Here is a 6234-nt window from a genome sequence, read left to right as displayed (position 1 = left end):
TCTGTCTTCATTTTATTCCAAAAATGCTCTCACGAAGAATCATTTCGTAAATATTGTTAAGTATTCATGAACTCGTTAAGTGTTCTTTGGCAAGGCCATATCAAGAATTTTTGCTCCGTGGGGTGGGGGAGGGGATAAATACAAAAAAAAATCTAAAAAAAGTATCGAAAATTAGTTTAAATGAATTTTTACTGCTTTTTTATGCTTCGGGCAATTTTTTTGTGGGGGGGGGGGGATAAAATCCCATCCTAGATTCAGTCTTTTTTTAGGGGACAAACCAAGATATTTGCATATTCTCGCAACCTGTATTGGACTTTCCATCTTATATCCATCCACATATTTTCTATTTAATAATATTTTCTTCATTGTATTTTACTTGCTAGATAGTTTTTAGTTTATTATTATTGTCAATAATTCATCATAATAAAATATAAATAATGTACTTACTGAAATCCTGTCCATCCTCGTTTAACATCTTGAGGCCGCTCAATTAATAGGGCATGAACCCGGGCTCGATATGAAGCTCTATCTTATAGTTTTCTGGAGAGTTGTATAGTGTGCTTACGGTCGAAGTTATCCATCCACCGTTTCCGTGGTCTTCCTCGCGGTCGGGGGCCATTCTTTTGACGTGACCAAACTACCGCAGTTGCTGGTGTTTGTTATTTATGCTACCATAATAATTTGGTGTTATTTATAAATTATTTTATTAAATTTTAATTATTATATATTTTCTATTTCATATTTTCATCCACAATCCGCATATTCTCTTCCATAAGAGGAATTCAGAGGTTAGATCCTTACTCATATGAAAAACCACTTGTAGAAATTTAGAAAATGCGGAACTAGAAATGCACTCTAGAGGCGTTAGGTACCCCTTCCCCATAAAAAGCCCTTACTCATATGTAAAACAACTCGCAGAAATTTAGAAAGTGCGGAACTAGAAATGCACTCTAGAGGCATTAGGTACCCATTCCCCATAAAAAGCTCTTACTCGTATGAAAAACCAGTCGTAGAAATTTAGAAAGTGCGGAACAAGAAATGCACTCTAGATGCCTTAACTACCCCTTCCTCCTTATAAAGTTCTTACTCATATGAAAACCCACTCGTAGAAATTTAGAAAGCGCGGAACTAGAAATGCACTCTAGAGGCATTAGGTACCCCTTCCCCATAAAAAGCCCTTACTCATATAAAATACTACTGGTAGAAATTTAGAAAGTGTGGAACTAGAAATGCACTCTAGATGCATTAGGTACCCCTTCCCCATAAAAAGCCCTTACTCATAGAAAAACCACTCGTGGAAATTTAGAAAGTGCGGAACAAGAAATGCACTCTAGATGCCTTAACTACCCCTTCCTCCTTATAAAGTACTTACTCATATGAAAACCCACTCGTAGAAATTTAGAAAGCGCGGAACTAGAAATACACTCTAGAGGCATTAGGTACCCCTTCCCCATAAAAAGCCCTTACTCATATAAAATACTACTGGTAGAAATTTAGAAAGTGTGGAACTAGAAATGCACTCTAGATGCATTAGGTACCCCTTCCCCATAAAAAGCCCTTACTCATAGAAAAACCACTCGTGGAAATTTAGAAAGTGCGGAACAAGAAATGCACTCTAGAGGCCTTAACTACCCTTTCCTCCTTATAAAGTTCTTACTCATATGAAAACCCGCTCGTAGAAATTTAGAACGTGCGGAACTAGAAATGCACCCTAGAGGCATTAGGTACCCCTTCCCCATAAAAAGCCCTTACTCATATGAAAAACCACTCGTAGAAATTTAGAGAGCGCGGAACCAGAAATGCATTCTAGAGGCATTAGGACCCCTTTTCCATAAAAAGTCCGCCGAAGTCGTCCTAATAGTTGGTGCGCTACTATGCAATATTTTGTAACCGTTTTGTGTTGGATAGATGCAGCATATCTCAGGCAAAAAATACAATTGAATAGAATAAAACTTGTAAATTTCTACATTTAAGAAATACCTATGAATGATAATTGGGTTTTACAGTTTTATGTTTTTAATTTCTTTTGAATTTCAAATAGCGTTTTGAGATATTTTCAAACATCCTTAATTTTATATATGAATTTATATATTTTTATAAATGCACATTTGGGTTTTGCTTTATATTCAAAGATCTGGTTTTTAAACATTTTGTGCAGTTCATATTTTCCGATAAATTTTTAATGAAAATTGTTTTTTTTTAATTTTATTCTGTCAGAAAATTGAAAATAATAATTGAGCCGGTGGAACCTGTTTATAATGATTAGTAAAATGTAGACGCGCGTAATAAAGTAACCAAATATAATAAGTAAAATGTGGAGAGGCTGGTTGTCATCGAATTAGAAATTGTCCTTTTGCAGATTCCTCACAGATCATGAACATCCTTCATTTGGCTGTCTAACAAAAAATTTACTTTCGATTTTGTTCTGTTCTTATATCTTCGCTTCAGATGTTTTAAGCTAGCCTAAGGGTTTTCTATAATAAAGGAAACAACTCAAAAAATTGTAATCCCAGAGTAGCAAGGACTTCAAAGTAAAAACTTTTTTCGCCCAATGCACATTTTAAAGATTTTTTGTTTGCTTGATTCAGTTTTTAGGGCAATTCTACATTTTGTTAGTGTTGCCACGCTGAATGGCGAAAATAAACCTAAATTAGTTAAATTTAACAGAGTTTTTTTGCGCGTAAAAATTCAAACATCAACGCTCTGTTGATTCCAAAGGTAACTACACCTTGAAAGAAGATACCTTTTTAAGTTGTTTTGTGATGCATGCTTTTGCTTCTTTTTTTATTTTTTCCCTAGTTTTTTTTTTTTTTTTTTACTTAGCGCCTTCTGCTACCTTCTGCGAGTTTTGGATCTGTCGTTGAAAGGCAGCCTGCAAGTCAGAATTCCTTTGAGTTTGCAAGATATTTGGAACGGGAAGTGGCACGATTCCTGGCTACGATGAAGTCAAGCTCTAGCGGGATTGATGAGTTTTCACTGAAACTCATAAAAGCTGCAAAAACGAGTGTCTTACCTGTCTTGACGCACCTCATCAACCTTTCCCTAGATCTTAGAGTCTTCCCGGAAGCACTAAAGATTGCAAGAGGGGTTCCTCTTCATAAAGGAGGGAAAAAAGATGACCCATCGAATCGAAGACCTATATCTATTCTCCCATTTTTCTCTAAATTATATGAGAAAGTTGTACATGCCCAGTTAAGTTATTATATTGAAAAGAATAAAATTCTAATGGAAAATCAATGTGGATTTAGAAAAAGACTATCGAAGGATATAGCAGTTCTGAAATTGGTTGATTGGATTAGTGATGCATTTGAAGCAACCCTCATACCCGCGGCTGTGTTTTTGGACGCAAAAAAAGTGTTCGATACCGTGGAAAACTCAGAGGTTATTCAAGCTCTTGACTCGATTGAGGTGAAGGGTTTAAGCCTGGAGTGGTTTTCATCGCATCTACACAATCGGTATCAGATAGTTCAGAATGGATCATTTTTATCTTCAAAAAAGAAAATAGAGTGCGGGGTCCCACAAGGGTCAATCCTGGGACCCCTACTTTTCATTATTCTCATTGATCGAGTGAAACACTACCTGTCAGGGGCTGGTGTCATCCTGTTTGCAGATGACACTTTGCTCTTTCTGGCAGCGCCTTCACTTGATGTTTTATATAATTAAATTCATAATGCAGTTTCTGAATATCTAACTTTTTCTCAGCAAAATATGTTAACCCTAAACTTTTCTAAAACTTATTTCATGATATTTTCTAGACTTTCGTCTAGTGCTGGAAATGACCATATCACGGTTCAAGAACATGTGATAAAGAGAGTAGCAACAATGAAGTATTTGGGGTTTTTAATTGATGAAAACCTGTCATGGAAAAACCATTCAAGTGCAATAGCTGAAAAATTAAGCAGAGGCCTTGGGGTGATGCGAAGAATTAAAAATCTAGTCCCAAAAAAAGATCCTGAAAATGATTTATTTTTCTATATTTTACCCATATTAGCTACGGATGCTCTATATGGGCAAGTAATTTTGTAACATGTTTCAAAAGAGTACAAAAACTTCAGAATAGAGCTGTAAAATTATTATCTGAATTTGATGATTCTGATGAGGTTCCTGCTCATGAGCATTTTAAAAAGAATAAGTTAATGGATGTATCCCAAATTCGAGATTACCAAGTCGCGATTTTCGCGTATAAATATTTGAATCAGCTGCTCACCCCTGCCTTTGAAAATCTTTTTACTTTTAATAGAGACCGTCATGATCATAATGCAAGAAAAGCTGATAACTTAACTCATGAGTTTAGGAGTACCACTCGGGTATCTTTTGTGATTCGCTAGTATGGTCCCATGTTTGGAATATATTGCCCGAGCGTGTGAAATATGCGCCTAGTCTTCTGGCTTTCAAGTCACAGACAAAGAAGTTTATTTTATCTCGTAAGTAAATTTGATGTCAACCCCGCCCCGGGCTGTCATTGTAATTAAGGTATTTCCCCAATTTACTTTGCTGTTATTTTTTTTCTATCTTCTTCTTGTCTTTTCCTCTTTCTCTTTTTTTCCTTTATTCCTTCATCAGGTGAGTTTCTTGTTTGTTGAGTATCAAGGTATGAATGTTGATTTAATTATCTGAGAGCGATAAACTCGCTTGCCCTCTCAAGCTTATTGCCTTTCTCGGCAGGCGAAAGGCGAATAGTGTTTATTTTCTTTTTCAATAAATGTATATCTCATATATCTCTATAAACTGTAACTCTGCACATGGAGATCTTTTTCATTAAAAGATGAAGTCCCTATTTTTCTAAATTTTTTAGATCTATTTACGGTTGCATAAGTTTCCCTTATCCAGTTCTAATAACCTTTTTTGTTTGATGTCCTAGGCGTAGGACTTAGAGGCAGAGGCGTCCCGAGAGGGGGGCGGGGAGGGGTACACCGCCCCTCCAACGTTTTTGGTATTCGGTAAAATTTTCGCCGAAGGCGAAAATTTCGGTACATATTTTGTAAAATTGCCCGAAATTTAGAAAAATTCTTGATTTCTGCAGAAAATTCGGCATAAATCAGGTAGCGATTCGGTAAAATTTACGAAGATCGCCTCTCCAATGAAACGAGTCTCAGGACGCCCCTGCTTAGAGGCAAAGTTGATTTTGCGTTATCAGACAGTTTGTGGTAACGAACTGTAAGCAAGGAGCGACTCGGCCCAATGCTAACTGAAACTCCAAAAAAAAATTATATTTTTAATTAAAAAATTAATTTTGATTAAAACTATTAAAAAAATTATGGAATTTTTAATTAAAAAGATTAAATATATTGAGTTTAATTTTACATATTAAATGCTACGAGCCTGAGAAAATTTCTCTGATTTCTGAAAAAGTCAAACATCCCCAAACAGTTAAGTAATCTTAATGAAAATCACAGTACCAGATTCTGTGTATCAGAAAACCCTACTTTTAAAGTTTCAAGTTTCTATCTACGGAAATGTGGAATATTGATTTTTATGCCAGAAGAAAGATTACAAATGCGTATTCATTTGTTTGTTTTTTCCCCAAGGGTGATCGTATCGAACCAATGGTCCTAGGAAATCGGGAGAGGGCTCACTCAAACGAAAAATAAAAGTCCTACCGTCCTTTTACAGTGACAAAAAAGATTAGAAGCCAACTAGCCCCCTTCTCACTCCACTTTTCAGGTTCATTTATTTCTCAATTACATATTATTATTATTATTCATTTATTTCCCGTCAAAAATAAATACACTAAACGGAGTAATCACTAAAGTAACAAAAAGATAGAAAAAAAAACACAAACACACGTCAAAATCCAAATATATCACAAAAAAAAAATCATTACAAACATTACATTAATACAAACAAACTATTGTGAGCAAATTGGTGAGCATGGGTGATTAAACTCACTTTGAAAATGGGATAGAGATTTATTAATTCTAATTTCAGGGTCAGCTAGCTTACACAAATGAATGATTTTACGGTTTCTTGTCCAAGGGGGCAAATGTAAAAGATATTTAGCAAATCCGAAGAAGACTGATCATAGGTGCTTTTTGTCTGTAACTGTAAAGAATTTCCAGAAAGAAACAATGTAAAGCAGATGTGGAAGGGCTGTGGCGTTGTAAATGGATGCTAGAAGGTTGAAACGTAGTTTCCTTTATACGATTCCAGCGTAAGAAATGCTAATCTTACACTCAACGTGATAAATCAGCAAACTACGTGTGTGGCCGATAGATGTGCCAATTGGAAGGCCCA

The sequence above is a fragment of the Artemia sp. Qi Xiang Cuo genome, chromosome 3 (assembly GCF_049724085.1).
Source record: "Artemia sp. Qi Xiang Cuo chromosome 3, ASM4972408v1, whole genome shotgun sequence".
Lineage (NCBI taxonomy): Eukaryota > Metazoa > Arthropoda > Branchiopoda > Anostraca > Artemiidae > Artemia > Artemia sp. Qi Xiang Cuo.
Note: the sequence above shows the minus strand (reverse complement) of the source record.